The sequence below is a fragment of the Podarcis bocagei genome (assembly GCF_964188305.1).
Source record: "Podarcis bocagei genome assembly, chromosome: 13".
NCBI lineage: Eukaryota > Metazoa > Chordata > Lepidosauria > Squamata > Lacertidae > Podarcis > Podarcis bocagei.
This window is the reverse complement of record NC_138138.1, coordinates 21722904-21745939: the sequence shown is the minus strand read 5'-3', so window position 1 is coordinate 21745939 and position 23036 is coordinate 21722904.

Below are 23036 nucleotides of genomic sequence, written 5' to 3'. Positions count from 1 at the left end.
TTATTGTACAAAACTCACATATACGTACATTATTAACAGATATGGCCTCTGCTATTTTTATTTTTTATTATTTATTTTTTTTTAATATTTTTATTGCTTTTTTCCAGATACAAATATAAAGTCAGATAACAAAAGAAGAAGAAAAAAAGAAAAAAAGAAGAATAAAAAAGATCCAACTTTCCAATACATTTTTTCATAACCAACTGGACTTCCCCACGTCTCCCTCACCCTGCTTTCTTTACAATAAAAATATCAGCAAATTAATACCTTGTTTCATGTGTTATTAATACTTTCAAATAATTCTCTTTTGGGTTCAAAATACTTATTATCAATTTGCTTTTGCCCTAAAATAAGTACAGTGTGATTTTAAACTTTAATCCTTTCATAGTTATATCTTAATTTCCAATATACCAAATCTTATTGCTGGAGCTAGATTTTCCAAATAGCCTCTGCTATTTTTAAACAGCATTTGAACATGGTTTGGCATGGAGTCTACTAGTTTCGAACAGTCACTGTTGATTTTCGGATCCCTGTACCACACTTGAATCAGTGCCTGAATGAGCTTCTCCATAGTCGTACAGTCTACAGCACGGAGGTGACTTTTGCATATAGCCCACAAAGTCTCAATGGGATTTACGTCTGGGGAATTCCCTGGCCAATCAAGTACCTGTATTTGCTGCTCTGTCATGAATTTCTTCACCACTTTCGATGTGTGACAGGGGGCTGGGTCCTGCTGCAATATCCCAGTACCATCAGGATACCTTTTTTTCCAGCTCTGTAATAACTCTTTCGTAGAACCTCAATATATTGTGGCGAGCGCATCATTCCTTCTATTGGCTGAAGGCTTCCGACACCATAATGATCAACTGACTTTTTGTGTTCGTTTTGAGTACGGGATCACGAGTAAGATAGAAAACATGCATTGCTTCAATTAATTTGCACAAGGGTGTACTTACGAGTAGGTCAGCTTCCCATCAGAAATCCAGCCTTGGATTCCTGATGGAGAGAGAACAAGCTGCAAGGGCAACTCAGCTGTTTAAGGCTCTCACAACAGTGAGCAGCAAGACCAGTAAAGGAGCTTTGGGCAGAAGATGTAGTGAGATGGTGCTGTGGGTGTTGAATACAGGCTTAGAACAGAAAACAAGGCCTTATTTCACCCCTAAGCAGCATCTCTTTCTATGGTTTCTCCAGCTCTGTGTGCCTACCTGGGTCAGAGATGCAGTCTTCCTTGGCTTTAAAAACTCCCTCCATCCCAACAACTGGAGGGCAATTCTTTTTCCCCAGAAAACTTGGGGCTCTTCCTTATTTTGCCCTCATTCCCATCCCTATTGATGAGTTTCCCAGAAGCCCTTTGTGTTGGGCCTATGTCGTTCATGGATATAAAATGCCCAAGATGACTCTGAAACAGACTCCTGCTCTGACTTTCCCCTTCAACAACTTGAAATGGGGCAGGAAGCAGCTGTCAAGAGGAGACGAAAGAATTTGTTTTATGGCGGCAGAACGCCCTTCAGAACGAAGAGGAATTACGGAGTATACACTTCGGAGGAATAGGCGCTGGATATCACAAGACGGCAGTGCCTTTCTGACAAAACAGTCTTTAAAGTGGTTTCTTGGAAGGAGGCTCTTCTGACTCTTGTCAGAAATTAGCCACTTTGGGGGCAAAGCTTTTCCAGAAATCACACCCGCAGCACATTCCTACATGTCTTTCCCTATTATCTTCCCTTTTTATTTCCCAAACTGTTTCCTTGAAACAGATACGTGCAAAGCTCCCAAGGCATTGGTACCCAATATTCTCCTCGCAAACACCCTTTTCTCTTATCATATTATGAATAATCAAAATTGAGCGTTGCACATTTCCCCTTTTATTTTTGGCTCTGCCTTTGTTTCGTAAACATTGCAGTCAGAAAAACGGCTGGCAAAGCCGCAGCCCACCTGGCTGCGGGGCCAGTGCTGGGAGCTGGGACGGCCCTGTGATGTTCATTGAGTAGAAGTTTGAGGCAACTATTTATGCTGAGGAGGCGTCAACAAGAGCCAGGATCCCAGAAAGCAAGACCTGCCAGTTGCCCCAGAACAAACAGGACATCCCATTTTTTCATGTGAGATCTCGGCAGCCATTTTGGGTTCTGTGATCTCAGGTCTCACTCCCCACCCCATCACATTTTGGGGGCTAGAGTTTGGTGCGGGAGTGTGTCCGGGAAGACCCATGTTCTGGTTTCGGATCCAAAAAAGTTGGACAGTATGAGCAAGTCATAGCTGGAACTAGGAGCAGGCTAAGCAGGGCAGGAGCCAAGTGTAGGAGAATGCACGTTGAGTGGGCCTGGCCTCATATATTTAAAGCACTATTATACCACTTTAAGCAGTCATGGCTTCTCCCAAAGAATTCTGGGAGCTGTAGTTAAAGGGTGTTGAGAGCTATTAGGAGACGCCTATTCCACCTCAGAGAACTACAGTTCCCAGAGTTCCCTGGCAACCCTGTGAGTCTTCCAACAGCTCTCAGCACCCTTAACAAACTACCATTCCCAGGATTCTCCAGGGAGCAGCCATGACTGGTGTTATGTACTGAGTTGAATAGGATCCAAAATGCAGCAGTCTGATTGGTCCTAGAACTATAGGATTCAGAATGCAGCAATCTGATTGGTCCACAGGAGCCACCCAATCCAGCTCCAGGTGGAAGGGAATCCGCAACCTGATTGGCCTACAGGAGAATCCCGGAATTAGCCAATCACGTGGGGCCCATTGTGTAAATAATGTATATAAAGCAGACATTCTGGCGGAATTTCCATTCCTCCTCACCACTATGGGCTGAATAAAGAGCATGAACTCCACTCTCGACTCCGAGTATATTTCAACTGTTTAAAGCAGGATTAAAGGTGAAGGTAAAGGTAGACTGCTGTGGGTAAAACCTCAGCGCCTAGGACTTGCCAATCACATGGTCGGCGGTTCGAATCCCCGCGGCGGGGTGCGCTCCTGTCGTTTGGTCCCAGTGCCTGCCAACCTAGCAGTTCGAAAGCACCTCCAGGTGCAAGTAGATAAATAGGGACCGCTTACCAGTGGGAAGGTAAACGGCATTCTGTGTGCTGCGCTGGCTCGCCAGATGCAGCTTGTCACGCTGGCCACGTGACCCGGAAGTGTCTGCGGACAGCGCTGGCTCCCGGCCTATAGAGTGAGATGAGCGCACAACCCTAGAGTCTGGCAAGACTGGCCCGAACGGGCAGGGGTACCTTTACCTTTACCTTAAAGGTAGCCCTGCCCGTACGGGCCAGTCGTGTCCGACTCTAGGGTTGCGCGCTCATCTTGCTTAAGAGACCGGGAGCCGGAGCCGTCCGAAGACACTTCCGGGTCACATGGCCAGCGTGACGAAGCTTCTCTGGCGAGCCAGCACCAGCGCTGCACACGGAAACGCCGTTTACCTTCCCGCTATAAAGCGGTCCCTATTTATCCACTTGCACTTAGGGGTGCTTTCGAACTGCTAGGTGGGCAGGAGCTGGGACTGAACGACGGGAGCTCACCCCGCCGCGAGGATTCGAACCGCCGACCTTACGATCAGCAAGTCCTAGACACTGAGGTTTTACCCACAGCGCCACCTGTGTCCCCTACTAAAGCAGGATTAGAGTGCTATCAATGCATGCCAAGGATGTGGCCAACACATTGAGGATGATCATTAACCAGACCCATGGGTGCTTTATGACAGAGGTGGGCAACCTGTAGCCAAAGGGCCACATTAAACCCTCAGCCTGATTTGCAGGGTCGCCAAGGGAGCCTGGAGGGAGGAGGAAAGCAGGAGGGAGGGAACTCAAGAAGGGAGCCAAAGGAAGGAGGGCACGTCCCCTGGAAGTGATCATACTAATGTCACCAAGAAGTGAGCAAGCTTTCACATTCTCCAGAGCTGTCAATCAGGCTTGATGTTAAGCAAAGCAGGAAGGGATAGGAGGGAGAGAGAGAAAAAGCTGGCATGACGTGAAAGCCACAAGGTCTGCTTTTAGTTTACTTGGGGTGTATGTGTGCCCCAAATCCAGCGTGCTTGTTTCCACAGCTGGCTCGCCACTAAAATTACGTGCATCTGTGCATACCCTAAAAGCGGTCCAGCTCCCACTCAGACTCAGGGTTACAATCAAAAGCAGGTGCACAAGCTGATAGGCGTGTGTTGGAAGTGATAAAATGTAGCTGGGATGGAGCAGGGCAAAAATGGGCTGGCAGGGGTTAGGGATAGACTTATCTGTCAAATTTTGTTTCTTTCAACTTATCATTTTTCCTTGTATAAGATGAGTTGGTTTTTTTAACGTTAAAATAGTGGTTGAAAAGTGGGCTTGTCTTATACATGGGTAGTGCTGAGGGGGGACAGCGGATTGTTTCCTGCTGCGAGCAGTAGATTGTCACTGGTGTTAGTGCGGGTGATTTGTGGCTGTGGCAATGGCTGCTGCTGATTTGCCGCTGCTGCGGCAATTTGGCAGTTGATTGGCGGCGAGCGGAAATAGTATTGGAGGCCTCTGTGCCACGTTTGATTGGAAGTGTTGTTAGCCAGGTGAGCAGTTAGGCATATCCCCCCCCCAAAAAAGCTCAACAACTCTGGGGGCAATTTTCCCCCATTTTCTTAATTTTGAGTCCCCCAAAATAGGGGGCGTCTTATACACGGGGGCATGTTATACACGGAAAAGTACGGTATATTTTTTAAAAATCCTCCTGAAAATTCATGTGTATTTCTCCCAAAATGTGCATTTTTGTATGCAGTTTTAACCAACACTCTCTGCCCCCTTAATATATATTTTTGTACGCATGGTTTGGTTGTATAACTGCATTGCAAAATGCAGGAAAGGGTGAATTTCGAAGGACAGCTGTGTTTCGGTTTTGCACAATGGTCCAAGAAGCCCGATTTAATGAAATTTCTGATTAAAGTGCAAACAAAATAGAATTTCTCCCCCCATTCCCAACAGCAGGTGAGGAGAAGCCAGGAAAGACTTTGCTGAGAAGGTTTTGAAGTGGTTTGACATGTCTTTTCCCTATAAAGGACCATTGAAGTCAATTAGGGGAAGTCAGCCAGGGCGACTGCAACTGATGGAGGGTGGGGCATGGCTTAGAGTGGGTGGAGCCAGGGTGAAGTGGGTGGAACCACTGCCCAAAGTGGCTAGAGTCTGCAGGATTGCATCGCTCATTCTCTCTCTGTGCCACTCCTTCTCCACCTGTCCTAACACCTGATCCACACACCTTAAGTCAGTGGTGGCCAAACTTGGCCCTCCAGCTGTTTTTGGACTACAACTCCCATCGTCCCTAGCTAACAGGACCAGTGGCCAGGGATGATGGGAACTGTAGTCCTAAAACAGAGGGCCAAGTTTGGCCACCACTACCTTAAGTGGAAGAGAAGCAATTTCCAGAGAGGCCCACAGCATCTAGGAAATTGGGTGGCAGTGAGGGCCGCTTGAAATTAAACTGAGGGCCACATCTGTCCCTTGAGCCATGGATTAAACTAAGAGCATTGATCGAGTCTGCTGCCTAATCTGACTGGCAGGGTTCTCTCCTAGCCCTTTAAACTGGAGAACCTGGGGCTGGGCTTTTCCAGCTGGTTCATTTTATGTTCTTGTTGTTGTTTAGTTGTTTAGTCATGTCCAACTCTTCGTGACCCCATGGACCAGAGCACGCCAGGCACTCCTGTCTTCCACTGTCTCCCACAGTCTGGTCAAACTCATGCTGGTAGCTTCAAGAACACTGTCCAACCATCTCGTCCTCTGTCATCCCCTTCTCCTTGTGCCCTCCATCTTTCCCAACATCAGGGTCTTTTCCAGGGAGTCTTCTCTTCTCATGAGGTGGCCAAAGTATTGGAGTCTCAGCTTCACGATCTGTCCTTCCAGTGAGCACTCAGGGCTGATTTCCTTCAGAATGGCTAGGTTTGATCTTCTTGCAGTCCATGGGACTCTCAAGAGTCTCCTCCAGCACCATAATTCAAAAGCATCAATTCTTTGGCGATCAGCCTTCTTTATGGTCCAGCTCTCACTTCCATACATCACTACTGGGAAAATCATAGCTTTTACTATACGGACCTTTGTTGGCAAGGTGATGTGTCTATTTTTTAAGATGCTTATGTTCTTATGCAGTGCTATTTTTCTAGAAAAAGAGGTGACGGACATCATCATGACAGCCGCCTTGTAATGGCAACAGCGCCCACCTGAGAGGTGCTAGAACTCAGTTCAAGTGGAAAAAAGCCCCCTTCTTATGACTAAACAGTTCCTTCAGCTCTAGCTTGAGGGTAGCAAAGGCCATTGCAGGTACCTCTCCATTCCCCTCCTCTCACATCTCTTCTTCTGTGCAAATGATACTCTAATTGCATCCTGGCTTGTTCAGCGATCACGCCAGCCTGCCCTTCCCTCATCAGTCTACCCAACAATAAATCCCCCTAACGGAGGTTTATTGTAGGTCTGTTTACCCATTCCTCCCCCTCAACATGCCAACCGAGGCTGCTTCCCAATGATTTCTTGCCTTCATTTTCTCGCTGGCCTTAATGATTGTGTTTACTAAATGTATTTTAATGCGCTAACCTTCCACCTCCAGACTAGATGGGTATCGATCCAAGATGGAACCCGGCTGAAAGGATGCTGTTATATAGCAAAACAACTGCAAGCAGGCTTGCCTTTTCACTCTCTGGGCACAGTGAGAATGATTTCTAAAAGATCTTGGTGCGTTGTTTAACTGAATGCAGTGGCCTGGGAATGCAGAGTTGCGCTGACTGTGTAGCTCTTAACATTTTCGCTGGGCAAGACCATCTAGCAGGGGGAAGCTCTACCGGGCTCTCAGAAGCAGCACTTTCTGAACAGAACCCCTCAGCTCTTGCAAAGTTTAGCTTCGATTCTGGCTGCAATGTTTAAGGGAGAGGGCAGAAGGCTCTGAGGAAACAAGCGACCACAGTGACATGGCTCTCGATTTAGCAGTTCATGTCTTGCAAAGCTCATCTTATTTGCTGTTTTGAGAACAGCACATACCATAATAATTAAAATTGGTAGAAATATTCATGCCAGGCAGAGAATAAAGAAGATTTGAATGAAGAACACACACTGTTTCTTTTGAGGAATGCTGTCTTAATCTGCGAGTTCAGCTCTCGCAAAGCTTATTTTAAGTAGTTATTATATTCCTTGCACAAGAGGAACTATCGTATCTGGCAGAAGACAAGGCTGGAAACTTTTCTCCCCAGGCACCTATTTTTCGAGGCAGAATGAGGTTTGCTTGTTTTTAATGGAGGTGCAATCCAGAGAACCCCACTAATTGTCTGAAGTGGTGGAGGCCAAACACCGGTTTACCAGTAAGAACAAAATTCTCCATGAGATGTCAGCATGTAAATACTGCTTAAGGCAAACTGTTCTGTACTTTTGTTCTTCCAACCTTCTTGTTCAAGGGCTTCAACACTGACCACTAGGCAACGCTCCCTTCAAAAAATTCAGCAGGTGGAGAATGCCGAAATGGGAAAGCACAGGAAGGGAAAGCTGTATGGGAGTGGGAAGCAACTTCCATTCCCAGTGATGCTAATTGTACACATATTTTTTAAAAAATAAAGAATAAAAATGCTTTAAAAGCTTTGAAGCAAATTGGTTCTGCTTCTGTATCAAGTTTTCCTTTTCCCCCTTGCCTCATGTTTGGGGACAGCTGGCTCTCTCTCAGGGGTTTCCCGAGCCCCCTGCTGCTTTGCATCCTTGCCCCCCACCTGTCCGTGTGACATCACAATTAGTTGTGGTAAAAGCAGTTTACGATGGTGATGTCATGTGGGGGTAAGGTTATGAGTCATAAGTTCGAAGTGCGGACACATGTCTTTACGAGCCGGCACTTAGCCCTAAACGTTTGAGAGATTCTGCTGATATTAAGGCTCTGGAACGAGTGACCTATTAAATTAAAGAGTGCATCTGAACATGGGCAAAGTTATTTTTACTCAACCCTCAGTGAGCACAAGCCTGCCTGCACACTGGAGATTAGTAGGGCTGCATGAAATTCAGTCAGGTTAAAACTCACTATTTCGTTTATTTATTTTTGAGTCAAGGGCTAGCGATCAGGCCTTCTTGAAAAGGCACCTCAGCAAACTTTTTCAGCAGGGAGCCGGTCCACTGTCCCTCAGACCTTGTGGGGGGCCGGACTATATTTTGAAAAAATAAAATAAAATGAATGAATTCCTATGCCCCACAAATAAACCAGAGATGCATTTTAAAATAAAAGCACACATTCTACTCATGTAAAAACACCAGGCAGGCCCCACAAATAACCCAGAGATGCATTTTAAATAAAAGCACACATTCTACTCATGTAAAAACACCAGGCAGGCCCCACAAATAACCCAGAGATGCATTTTAAATAAAAGGACACATTCTACTCATGTAAAAACATGCTGATTCCTGGACTGCCCGTGGGCCAGATTGAGAAGGCGATTGGGCCGGATCCGGCCCCCGGGCCTTAGTTTGCCTACCCATGCGCTACACCGAGGGGAGCGCTATTTTCATCTGAAGGTTGCAGCACACAGGGAAGTATAGGGTTAACCCCTAGCCCCAGGCATTATTATTCTTTAAAATAATTGTTTTATTGGAACCACAGAAAGCTTGCAAGGAATATACAGCAGAAACAAAACCATCAGCAGAGCCAAACTGACATTGCATTGCTAATCCACAGCAGAACTGTCAATAGCATTTACAGCCATCATGTCATAAATCCATAAACCGTATCCAGTATGTAAGCCCTAATCTTTGTTAAACTGAATAAAATATATCCGTTTCCTCCTTTAAAAAAAAAAAACCCAAACGTGCCTCATTTGTCTTTTCTTCCCTAGCCCCAGCGTATATTGCGACAGTAGTTATTTGGTGCTGGCAGAATTGCACTCTGCATAAGCTCAGACACACCCCATGGTTTTTGTGCCTCATGGGTTAGGACTTCACCCTCTTTGGTATTTAACTAAACCCTGTTTGAGCATGAGGGGCTCTTAGCTGAGGAAGTGCGGCCTAAAGATAGCAAGACTCTTCACTTCCTTCGTATGCAAAACATTCGGAATTCCTCCCCTCCTTCTCCTCCCACCAAGTTTCCTCTGATTCCCATACAGGACGCGGCAGTTGTTCCAGTTCTTACATCCTCCTCAAATCCGTCATGGGACAGGAGTGGAATTCAAGAGTCAAAGCACACAAGTTCACTGCAGACAGCGTGTGTTTTTTCATTGGTCACTGCTGGCACATCGTGGAGCAGAGCTCGCCAAGAAATTCTGGGGGTCAGCCGCGGATCCTTTACTGTCAATCCAGGAGGGTCTAGTTTCTAAGAACGCAAGAGTTCTGGAGAAGAAGCTCAACATCTGGATGGTAGCAGAAAGCTCAGAATTCATCCAGAGAAGGCTTGTTGACAGTAGTGCGTTGGCGGGCTCTCAGACCTTTCCGTTTTTACTTGTCCAGAATGTTTCAGGACCCTCTGATGTCTAAGTATGTCTGGGTCATTCTATAGACTCATGAGGACATTAGAGTCCTCTCGCCTCCGTCCTGGAAATAGCAGACATTTCTGAATCCAGCTAGTTGATATGTATAGATTTAGGTCACTTTGACTGTAGGGCTCTTTTTAAGAAGGTCGAGGCATCGTTATTTCCACAGTTAGCTGGAAGCTGAATCAAAACTGTGTTTCCACAAAACACTTAATATATATCAGGCACATCCAAGAGGTAGATCGTGATCTACCGGCAGATTACTGGACGTCTGTGGTAGATCACTGTCAGATCAGCGGCTCTCCCCAAAGAAGCTCAAAAAGTTTGGCTCCCCTGTGGTAGATCACTGCCAGTTTTTAACTCTGTGAGCAGATCACAGTCTCTTGGGAGTTGGCCACTCCTGATATATATTATTCAGCAGTGACCATTCCCGTAGCCAAGATACTTCTAAACAAGTACTGTAAACGGAATATCCTTATCAGCAAGATCCCTTGGAACTTTAATTAGAAGCTTCCTTGCAGCTTCTGCCTCTAATTGCTTCCACTGCAGATTGCCCACAGCAGTCTTGGTGAATTGCTCCTTAATTGCCCCTTCCTGGTCACTGCAAGTGGAAAGTGGTCTTTAATTACTGGGTTTTTCCTTTTCCTTTTCCTTCCTTAACAAAATATTTGTATGTTGGGCTCAACAAAAAAATTAATGAGAAGAAACTAGTAACTATCACCACCCCACCCCAGCGAGGAAGAGAATGGATTGATTTAAGGACAATTAAGAGGCAAGAATGCTGTGCCCCCACTGAACAGGAAGCAATTACGGAAGCTGCAAGGAGGCAGCTTTCTAATTAAAATCTGAAAACCCTCAATAGAATTTTGGCAATTCATGCTGGACTGGCGGGTGATACAACTGCATTCTAAGTGAGGGAAATAGGCACAAATCACATATTGGGGGAAATGTGTGGACAACACAGAAAATACAGGAGAGCGACGGGCAGGCAATGATGCCATCTGGATTCTCCATTTAAAAAAGAGAAAATAGAGGGGTGGCAATTTTGGACTAAGCAGCTACTATAGAAGCAATTTCTAAAGAAAACAAAATCTGTGCTAAGTTTAATTAATCTTACATTTTATTGTTTACTGTACAGAAAAAAACAGTGAGATCTACAAAGTAAGTAAGTCAAATTCTGCACCCAGAGAAACCTGAATCTATGGGCTGGATCCAGACTTAGAACAGATCCATTAAAAACAACGGCTTTTAAGTTAGTCATACTAGGGATGGGATTCGCTGCTTGTTTGTGCTCGCTTAGTCATCGCAATTCCCATAGTGCCAATTTGGTTTGTGCCACTCCTTGGCTTGCTTTAGCAGAATGGGCTTGGCCCAAAGCAGATGGCTGTGAACCCGTCTCTGCTGTCAGTCTTTAGCCTGTCAAGACAAAAATTTACTTGAGAACGTCTTGACTGATGTTGACTCCAATGCGACTCATCTGCCCCCAGGGCACACAAGACACAAAGAAGAATGGCTAGCTTTTTAAAACTTCATTCCATTCTGCATATATACAGTGGTACCTTGGTTCTCAAACTTAACCTGTTCCAGAAGTCCGTTCCAAAACCAAAGCGTTCCAAAACCAAGGCACACTTTCCCATATAAAGTAATGCAAAACAGATCAATCCATTCCAGACTTTTAAAAACAACCCCTACAGCAGCAATTTAAAATGAATTTTACTATCTAACGAGACCATTGATCCATAAAATGAAAGCAATAATCAATGTACTGTATTATAAAATAAGTAAGACTGTATTAGTAGATGATAAAAATTTAAATTAATGTTTTTTCTTACCTACACTGATGATAGTCATTGTTTGGATGGGGGGCTTTTATTCATTTCCACAGTCACACAATCCATCAATCAATCAATCAGTAGCTGAACTGGGTTCTACATAGTTACAAAAACAAATTACGGTAACCAAAAAAGCCTCAAAAACTCAAAAAAATAGCAAAAACATAAGTGCCAAATACAGTGGTACCTTGGTTCTCAAACTTAATGTATTTCGGAAGTCCATTTGACTTCCGAAATGTTCGAAAACCAAGGCACAGCTTCTGATTGGTGCAGGCGCCCTGGAAACAATAGCCAACAACTGCATTGGACATTTGACCTCTGAAAAACGTTTGAAAACCGAAACACTTACTTCCTAGTTTTGGCATTTGGGAACCGAGGCGTTTGAGTACCAAGGTGTTTGAGAACCAAGGTACCATTGTAATATCATATGCACCTGCTTTAAGGCTATTTGTGCCCCCTACACAAAATAAATAATGCTGCTTTTCTTTTCTTTTTTTATAATAATCTTTATTGCTTTTACAACAATTTAAACACCTACAAAAGAAAAAACAAAAGAAAAACAATACATTATAATACAAAAACACTACATAAAAATTAACAAAACAAAACAAAAACAATTTAAACACACCTCAAAAGAAAAAAAGAACAAAAAGAAAAAAAGAAAGAGAACAAAGAAAAAACTTCCAATATCTTATCTTTCTTTCCCATATTTCCACGGCCTCCTCACACCTCCCTTTTTGTATTCCACTTCTATTAATTATTTCAGGAATTCCTACCATCTTCCCATTTTCTATCCTATAATTATCTTAACACCTTTTAACCTTATTTTCCTTTAATACTCTATTAATCTATTTATACTTAATTCCTTATAACATTTCTACTGAAGCCATCTAATTTCATTCCAACAATCTTCTAACATTCATTAATTTTACAGTATTTCTATAAATAGTCTTTAAACTTTTCCCAGCCTTCTTCCACCGACTCTTCTCCCTGGTCTCGGATCTTGCCAATCTTTTCCACCAATTCCGTGTAGTCCATCAACTTCATCTGCCATTATCCAACACTTCAGTGCTTTTAAGAGACAGCCATTCTCTCAGCCAGCAAAAAGCAGATGATTCACAACAAAGTTTAGGTGTCTGGCAGGGCAGGTCCACCTCCTTCTTTAGCATCCATCAGTATCTTAAGTTTTACTCGAGGCTTCCTGCCCTGCCAAACCAATCCAGGAACATCCCTCTGCCACCTCCTGAAACAATCCCTCCCATCCATACTTGCACTTTTTGACACAAAAGCAACATCCCTGGCAACACAGCAACCCTCATCCCCACCACAACAGCTTGGCCCAACCATAACAACTTCAGATTTGTCCATATTTCCCAATCCCCCTTCTCTTCAATCCAACGTCCTTCACAGTTGCCCTTAAGTAAATTCACATTTTTGGCGGTCCTACTGTCCCCCAAAAGTCTCTCTTTCTCAGCTCTGTCGAACTTTCCTTTCCCAGTTCTGGTGGGGTTCTGATCTTCAAATTCATCTGTTTTTCTTTAAATTCCATCACAGCAAATGTCAGCTTATATTCATCAAGTTGCTTTTGAATGTGTGGGGCTCTCTCACACTCCAATTGTGTTGTTTTACATTCAGCAGCAAAGGTTTTCTCCCTGACTTCATCCGCCGTTTGCCGTATTAAAGTAGATTCCTGTGTCAATTTCTGGGTGGTTTCTGTGTTGGTGTTCACCTTTCATCCCAGATTATTTAAACTTTCTACAATTAAATCAATTTTATTATTTGCGGCATCCGCTTTCACATTCATCACTTCTGTTGCGTTGTGCAGAACTTCTGTTTTCTTGTGAAGCTGTTCCAGCGAGTCATTTATTTTCAATAATGCGGCCACTAAGGCCTCTTCTGTTAACATTTCATCTGTTCTTTCCTTTCCATTTACCATAACACTTAAGAGGTTCAAGGTCAGTTCCAGAGTCACACAGTTTTTATCTTGCAGCTGGAAACTCCCCTAGCCCAGCTCTTGTAAAGTAACCAATTTCAGAAACTTCCACTAGGGGGAAACAGTTTCTATTTATAATGATCAAAAATGTCACCTTTAAGCACCACTCGTACAATCCAAAGTACAATCCAAAGTTAGTTTCAGTTTTCAGTTACTTTATTACTCCTTTTTAGAAGCAGCTGAAGACAGTAGAAACAATATATCTCTCTTATTTTGCTAGCTGTCAAGGAACATTCTAAGTGCTGTCAATGGACATTCCAAAACGTCGGTCCTAGTAGCAGCCCATTTCCAGGGTCAGAGCGGCAGTATTTTAACTCTCTTTACTCTCTCCTGCAGGTATACTCAGTCCACAACTTCCCCCCTTCTTCTCCTGCCTCCAAGGGGGATTTTATACTCTTTGCCGATGGAAATTTACTCTTTCACAAAAGGCTTTCCAAGACTTCAGCTTACGGACTCCTTGCCTCAGTCTATTTACAAATAGGGAAGGCGGACTTCCTGTTTTGAACCTCCCCGTTTCAATGCCCAATTAAACGTTTAAAATCTGATTCTCCCGTATCAGCTCTACTCACGGGTAATTACTTTGGAGTCAAATTGTCCACAGGAAAAAGTCAGTGCTCTCCGGCAACAGCTATGCAGCTTCGCTCCGTGGAAGAAGCAGACGATTCGAAGCACCGCACCACTCACCCCACGTTGCTCCGGGTCCCTGAAATCGGGTTCCCCGCGAGTAGGGGAGGCGCAAAAGGTGCCTGCCGAATCCCACATTCACAGGCTTCTCCGGGATAGCATTGGGGGACTATTGCCTTCATGCTATATTAGAGCAGTGTTCCCCAGCTGTGGGTCTCCAGCTGTTTTTCGACCACAACTGCCACCATCCCCAGCTAGCAAGACCAGTGGTCAGGAATGATGGGAATTGTAGCCAAAAACTAGCTGGAGACCCAAGGCTGGGAAACACTATACTAGAGGGATTCTCAGAATAGGAAGGGGAATAGGAAGGCCTTTAGTCTGATCCAGAAGCAGAGCTGCTCTGTATAAGTCATAAACAGAACTTGGTCCAGGCTGCAGTTTGTACTCGCAGAAAAACAGACGTGCCACTTCCCAGACTGGCAAGTTGCAAAAGAGGACAGGGCTCCTTTAATTAACAAGGGGATAGGAGAGGGAATTTCAGCAGGTGCTGCTTGCATGGCAGCTTTTAATGAAAGGTGCAGAAGCCCTGGCCTGTGTCCTCTGCACCTTTAATAGTGGCTACCGTAGCTGCTTCCGTGACTTTAAAAGAAAAAGCAGGGTGGGGGTGATCTAAACAGGCTCTGAAACGAGGGGCCAAATGGCATGTTTTTAATAAAGTATTTTTAAACGAGACACATTAATTTTAAGGGAAAGGAATACTTCATAGGGTTTTTTTATATTAGGATTGTGATAGGGAGGTTGTTTTTACATATGCTATTGATTCTATTGCCTTTTTAATATCTGTGGGGCACGTTTATCTGATTTCTGTATTTTTGATCTCCTGAAGAAGAGTGGTACTTGAAACGTGTCGGGATTAATATACCTTACTCCATATTCATGTAAACATGTTCTGCCTGATATCCATAAAATATGTATTCTGCCGCTGTGTGGTTTTCCATATTTTGATTCTCTCTTTGTTTTCACATTTATTTCAAAGCAATCCAGGGCTGTGATCTGGAACTTGCTGACCACCCAAAACAGGGCCTCATGGCTGTTTCAAAAAGTCCTCTCCCCCAACAGCTGTTTACCCCTGTCCATACTGTTCCCCCTCTTATTTATTGCTTTTATATCCTACCTTTCCTCCCAGGAGCTCCAAGTGGTGTGTAGGGCTGGGCGATATATCGTCCAAAACCGTTTTGAAGTCCATATCGTGATACCAGTTTCATAATTTTTGACATGGCAATATATCATGAATCATCATGTGTGTGTGTGTGCAAAAATCACAACATGGGGGGAACCATGAAGCCAGCCAATGCCTCTACATAGCTCCATCCTTATTTCAGACATTGTAATAGATCTGCATACGGTGATACCTCAGGTTACATACGCTTCAGGTTACAGACTCCGCTAACCCAGAAATAGTGCTTCAGGTTAAGAACTTTGCTTCAGGATGAGAACAGAAATCGTGTTCCGGTGGTGCGGCAGCAGCAGGAGGCCCCATTAGCTAAAGTGGTGTTTCAGGTTAAGAACAGTTTCAGGTTAAGAACGGACCTCCGGAACGAATTAAGTACCTAACACGAGGTACCACTGTATTGCAATGTTTAGCTGGTGATGTACCACAATGTTGAAAATCAGATATTGCACAGCAGTACAGAGGTACCTCAGGTTAAGAACTTAATTTGTTCTGGAGGTACATTCTTAACCTGAAACTGTTCTTAACCTGAGGTACCACTTTAGTTAATGGGGCCTCCCACTGCCACGCGATTTCTGTTCTCATCCTGAAGCAAAGTTCTTAACCCGAGGTACTATTTCTGGGTTAGTGGAGTCTGTAACCTGAGGTACCACTGTACTGTTCACCTCTACATAGCTGCATTCTTATTTCAGACATTGTAATATATTGATATATCGTGATGTTTAGCTAGCAATGTATCGTGATGTTGAAAACCAGATATCACCCAGTTCTAGTGGTGTGTATGGTTCTCTCTCTCTCCCCCTTTCCCCACCTTCACAACATCCCTGTGAGGTAGGTTTGGCGGAGAGATGATAGTGACCAGGCCAAGAACACCTAGTGAGCTACATGGCTGAGCAGGGATTTGAACCCTGCTCCTAATCTAAAAATATAACCACTACAGTGGTTGCTCTGTACAGAGGTACCTCTGTACTGGCTCAATGTGGCTGCCAAGACTCAAGGCTTCCTGGCTTTAGTTTGCAAACAGAAAGGAGCCCAGCGTCCCAACATCTCTCTTTCGGCAAACCAAATGTGGTCCCTGCCATATCCAATGGACAGGATCTTTCCTTAAGCAGGGTAACCTTGTTGGGCACCGGCTGCGCTATTCTTTGTCACGAGGTCATAAAAGAATCCACTTGGACACTAGACATCATGCCCTCCCAGCCCCGTTGTGTTGAGAGAAATCTGAGCCACTAATTGGTGGAAACTCGGGGGCAGCGAGGGAAAATTCTTCCCGTTGCAATTTGATGGATGAAAGAAGCCCAGGGAAATGGATGTGTGGCCTTAAGGAACAAAGGATGCTTTGAAGGGGCCGTGGGTTGCAAATTATTGCCTCTTCCTCCCACTCCCCAGCCCAACCCATCTCTATTGCTAGTGACAGAAATGCGAAAGCTTGACGGAGTTACCTTTCTGAATGACCGGCTTTTTCTCTCGCTCTCTCCCTACTGATTTTTTGTGCAATCTGGCACTCCTTAGCAGAAAAACGAATCCAGATGCCCTGCGTTGCAATTTTGTTCATCGATCCCCGAGGATCATAGCCGGCTTTCTCTCTGTCGCCAAACCTGACTGCTTTCCAGCTACTTCTCCCTGGTTGCTGTCTGTCATTATGCCCTCCATCCCCCAAAAAACTGTTTCTGGTTCTCCTCCCCCCGCACGGGACCATTCTAAGCTTGTTTCTGAATACCAGTCGCTCCTCATGGGCTGGTATAATATTTGCTTTCTCGTTTCACACTCCCACGCTGCGCCGTGTATCCCATCGATCCCAGAATTCCCAGCTGATCCTGGCCCAAAGAATCCAAATGGGACATCTACCTAGATGATAGAATTATAGAGGTGGGTGGACCCCCAAAGGTCATCTCGTCCAGTGTTTCCCCAACTTGGGTCTCCAGCTGTTTTTGGACTACAACTCCCATCATCCCTAGCTAGCTAGCAAGAAAAGTGATCAGGGGTGATGGGAATTGTAGTCTGAAAACAGCTGGAGACCCAAGTTTAGGAAACCCGAATCAGGTCTAATCCCCTGCAACACAAGAGTCACAGCTAAAAAAATCCCTGACAGATGATCATCCAACATCTGCTCAAAAACCTCCAATGAAGGAGGATCCACCACTTTCTGAGGTAGTTTGATCCATTGTCAAACAGCTCTTTCTGAATTGAGGGCCCCTCCAGCCTGGTGCAAGATTTTCTGGAGGTGGGGGTTGTATTCTGCGATACAACATTGACTCAATAATCATGCATTAATAGTGGATTTATACTGGACTGGCCGCACAGCATTCTGCTTTATAAGTTGTTCTTCTCAGTATTTTCATCCCTCCCATTGCAAGGATCACCAGATCATGGTTTTTTTTACTTTCTGTCTGTGAGGAAGGGGTGTGTGTGTGGAACTACTCTTTCAGACTTCTGTCCCTAGTACTGTGTGTGGGTATTTCTTTGATCTATCTAGAGGTAAGATGGCAGTATGAGAGAGCTGTATCTCTCGTACATGTTTGTTATGTTATTTTATTTGTTTAATCAGTAGAAATAAATTAGGTATGCAACAAAACCTCCGCAGCTTTGCTTCCGTTACTCTGCTGCTTTCAAGGTGCTCACAGGAGCAAATGTGAGTCCACTGCACCAGGATCTATTCCTCGGGAATGCTGTGTTGCTGTTCCTACGTTCCTGTGATCGGAAGGTCGGAGGAGGTGCTCCCGACACCCAGCCCATGCAGGTGTAGCTGAAGTCGTGGGCTGTACATGGAAAGTTCTGTGATACTTCCTGAATGGTGGTGTGTGGCACACCTCGCATTGTTCGCAGGGGTACTTTCAGCCCCCATTTTCAACCTGGGGCGCATGTGGGGCTGTCAAGCACCCCACAAAGCCATGGATTTTTAAAAAACAAAAATTCTGCTCTTGGATTCAGGCTGAAGAACATCTCAAGGTCAAGGTAGATGTAAACCCACTCAGAACATTTGCTATGGGATCCCACCCCCTCCCCAAACACCCCAAACTGTAAAGAAATTTGGAAAGGGGGCAGCTGTTGAAAATTCAGATGGGCCCTAATAAATTTAACATGTGCTGCCTTTCCAAAAAAGGAGGCGGCCAGTTCTGCAGAAGTTTGTGTCCATCCGTCTACCTTTTCTCCAGCCAAAGCATTCCTAAACTCCAATTGCTACGGCAATCTAGTCGCCTCCAGAGGGCTGTACGCAACCCCACCTGCGCTGGCAAAGACGAAACGCTAGGAAGAGTGGGAGGCAGATGAAGAAACAGACGCCATCCGCTCTTCTGATTTAAGAGCCAACGCTCTGCTCCCGCCCCCTCCTGTCTCCTTTGCATTTCCTAATTGACAAACAGCTGTTTCTGCTCCTCCCCAGAGGTAGCCGCGCTTAGCCAGGGCTGTTGCCGTCTTTGATTCACAGGCTCATAAAGGTTCCGGGGCTCCATCTGGATGGGAAAGGGCTCATAAAAGCCAGCTCACGGTTGCTGTTTCACATGAAAAGAGGGCAGGGTTTTCTTCTGGGTAGCTCTCGGGCCTCTTTTCACAGATAGCTGGGTCTCCATATTGAATTCTGTCTCGTGCAATTTTCAGGAGACGTTCAAATAAATGCCGGATACTTTGCGCTCTTTGCACAAAGGGTTCCTTTGCGCCCTAGAGCTAAGGGTGCAAGAAGGGATGGGCAAATCTGTTCGTTTCGGTTTCTCCCAGTTTCTCGTTTTTCCATGGTTCTCGTTTTTGGTTATTCATATTTCTGCATCACTTGTGAGGTTCAACACACACACACAAAACAAGTCTTCGTGAAAATTCATCAGCATTCTGCAATTTTCTCCCAACATACACCTGTTTATAGGTAATTATGTCTACTATGCACATTTTTGCAAAGTATTTTTCCCAACTTTTTTTTTGTAATTTATTTTGAGCAATATATGTGTTTATACGTGCACTTCACACAGTCTATATGTTATAGCAAAGCATATGCATTTTTGCATGGCAGGACAGCTGCATTGCAAAATTGTGAAGGGTGGCCGTATTTTGGTTTGTGTTATTTCGGAATGTGCGAATTATGTAGGTTCTTCTTTAAATGTGAACTGAATCAAATCCCCCCCCCCAATCCCTATTCCTATTCCTAACGCAGCCTGAATTGACTTGCCTTAAATATATTCGACCGAGTCAACTCTCCTTCCCAGGGACTGAACTGAGCCCAGCAGACAACAGTTTCTTGTAGTCTAAACAAGAACACCAAGATACACCAGCCTAGAATGGGCAATCCAAGCCAAGACAGGCAGCGACTTGTGCAACTGGGCACACATCACAACAAACCTGGAAGTGACAAAATAATGATGCAAAAAAAGGGTGGGGCAGAGGCGAAAAGATGTGTTGGCAGGTTTTTTCAATGGTGTTTCAAATATATGCAGTTTCACTTAAACTTGCAATGCCTTGAAATGAAGGAGCATCTACACCCCTGTCATTCAGCCCAGACACTGAGGTCCAGCTCCAAGGGCCTTCTGGCGGTTCGCTCACTGTGAGAAGTGAAGTTACAGGGAACCAGGCTGAGGGCCTTCTCGGTAGTGGCGCCTGTGCTGTAGAGCACCCTCCCATCAGATGTCAAGGAAATAAACAACGATCTGACTTTTAGAAGGCATCTGAAGGCAACCCTGTTTAGGGAAGTTTTAAATGTTTGATGTTTGATCGTGTTTTTAATATTCTGTTGGGAGCCGCCCAGAGTGGCTGGGGAAACCCAGCCAGATGGGCAGGTATAAATAATAAATTATTATCATTATGGATTATTACAGAGTTTTGGGGGCCGCAATTGGCCCACCAGCTTCAGGCTTCCCATCCCCACCTCAACAGCTACTCAGGACTGATTGGTGGTGCCAAGTGGGACAAAAAAGGAGCCCTGCTTTTTGCTCCTGGCCTCCCTGCTCCTAATCATGCGCCGCTCTTTGCAATAACACTTAATAATACTCCCACATTTGTACTGCGTTTTCAAGTGTTCAAAGAGCTCCGCATGCCTGCATCGTTAGGTCTTTCCTGTTTTACGTGTGGGCGAAGACACTCCCTTCCCTGCTTGTTTACCCCAGATGCCGACCCCAAGTGCACTATGGTCACATCCACAACAACCCAACATTTGAAGCACTCTTATGCCACTTTAACAGCCATGATTCCCCACCCCTCCCGCTGGCAAAAGAATCCTGGACGTTGTGGTTTCTGAAGGGTGCTGAACTTACAGAGTGTCAGGGACCAGTCTGAAGAGGAGAAATCGTGGAGTCCCCCCTTCTCCCTCCAGAGAAGAGGGAGAAAGTATAGATTTAGAACAGTGGTTTGTAGAAGGTCATAGTTCAGAGGTTGCAGAGGAGAGAAGCTGGGAAATATTGGGGGGTGAGCAGGAGCAGGAAGAAGAAGCACAAGGGGAGAGACAGCTAACAGACTCAGTGTCTCTTGAACTGAGCTGTGGTCCATCAGAATCTGGAAGGCTGGCCTAGGGTTCCTTGGGACTGTGTGTTTGAGATAAGTATCACCTGCATGTTTTCTCCGAAAAGCATTCCACTGAGGTCAATAGAACCTACTCTTAGATAAGTGTCCCCAAGATTTCAGCCTTGGTCTTCATACCCTCCAACATTTCTCCAATGAAAATAGGGACATCCTATTGAATAATAATAATACCACCCTGCCCATCTGACTGCATTGCCCCAGCTACTCTGGGTGACTTCCAACATACAGTGGTACCTCGGGTTACAGACGCTTCAGGTTAAAGACTCTGCTAACCCAGAAATAGTACCTTGGGTTAAGAACTTCAAGATGAGAACAGAAATCGCACGGCGGCAGTGGGAGGCCCCATTAGCTAAAGTGGTACCTCAGGTTAAGAACCGTTTCAGGTTAAGAACGGACCTCCAGAACGAATTAAGTTCTTAACCCGAGGTTAAAAACATAATCAAGCACTAAACATTAAAAAAAAACCTTCCCTATACAGGGCTGCCTTCAGACATCTTCCAAAGGTTGTCTAGTTACTTATCTCCTTGGCTTGGGCATCACATAACTCCATACCCTCCAACATTTCTCCAATGAAAATAGGGACGTCCTAAGGAGAAGCAGGACATTCCGGGGTGAAATCAGAAACCAGGAGGGTTTCCGTAAATCCGGGACTGTCCCTGGAAAATAGGGGCACTTGAAGTGTCTGGGTCTGTTTTATCCTGTGTATTCTACTTTGGGAGCGAGACCTTCTGATCTCCATAGACTTATCGCTGAGTTCTCATGCACAGATCATACAGTTAGGTTCCATCAGAGTTGCAACCAGCTTCAGCTCGCAGCGGAGGTGGGCTCCTGCTTTTCATCCCTTTCCAAAACCACCCAGGGTTTTTGAAACATTTCTTTTGGTGGAGTCTGCAAGCACCACCATTAAAACCAGTTATTTATTGTTTAATTGATTTTTGGACAGGCTTCTAAATATTTCTCGGCTTCCTGGGGGGAAATTAGCTTTTTGGCACCAATGTTTTATTTCATTTCATTCCCCCCCCTCCCTGAAAAGGGAAATGGGATGGGGGATCAGCCTGAATCCACACATTTCTGGGATGTTGTGTTCAGCATTTCTCACCAGGAGGAAAGCGGGAAGCATAGATCATGAATGTCTCCTAACTAGAAACACATGGGGCTGAAAGCAAACTTGCCAAGGGATCAACTCAGAGGCCGGAATTTGGCTAATAAAAGCTTCCCACTACAACCCCCCCCCCCAAATAAACCCCTTCAACCTGTGGGAGAATCCTGACACTCCAGAGTGATTATTAGACCTGTCCAGGGCAGAGGAGCCGACCTGGAACCTGGGTAATTCAGGAGCTCTTGGAAGAACAACAAAGAGAGGCAAAAAGACACTTCAAAAATGGTAGAGAGGAGGAAATTAAAAACCTTAGTAAAAACAGAGCTGTAAACCAAGCCAAAGCAACTGGGATCAGGTTGCCAAGATAATTACAGTCCTTTTGCAAAAACAGGACAGTTGTGTCCAAAAAAGCCTTTGACTTCCCCCTCTCACTGCCCTGCATGGTCTTACCAGAAGTTTCGCAAGCTGCTATTTCAGATAGCCAAATGCATCACCCTTTGTTTTCAGAGGTCGCACCACACCATACCTTTAGACAGGTTTGGAGAAGTGACTCCAAACAGAGGAGGAGGTTTGTCAAATTCATTTCTTAGCCATTGAAATTGGCGTTGTTGAGATGCCCACAGAAAGGGTACATGCACAGAGTGGTACACGCTCTGGTTATCTCCCACTTAGACTATTGCAAAGCGATTTATGTGGAGCTACCTTTGAAGGTGACTTGGAAACTACAACTAATCCGGAATGCAGCAGCTAGACTGGTGACTGGGAGTGGCTTCCAGGACCATATAACACCAGTCCTAAAGGATCTACATTGGCTTCCAGTATGTTTCCGAGTACAGTTCAAAGTGTTGGTGCTTACCTTTAAAGCCCTACAAGCCCCCAGGCCAGTATACCTGAAGGAGCGTCTCCACCCCCATCATTCAGCCCAGACATGGAGGTCCAGCTCCAAGGGTCTTCTGGCGGTTCCCTCATTGCGAGAAGTGAAGTTACAGGGAACCAGGCAGAGGGCCTTCTTAGTAGTGGCAACCGCCCTGTAGAACGCCATTGTGCATGCTCCCTTCTTGCTCCCCATCTCTTGGCAGGTCAATCAAGGGCAGCTGCCACCGAAGTGCTTTGTTCTCCCAGGCCCTTTCTGCAGCTGAGCAAGATGGCAGCCCCCACTGGGCCCTGGGCAATGCAGCTGGCTCAGAAGTGGTTCTGCTCCATGCTGCTGGCTACTTGCTCCCTCATCTGCTTCTACATGACTTATAGCACAGGGGAGAGGGCAGCAGCAGCAGCAAGTCTTGTCTGTTTGAGAGAACAGCAGACCCTCCAAGTGTCCCTATTTTCCAGGGACAATC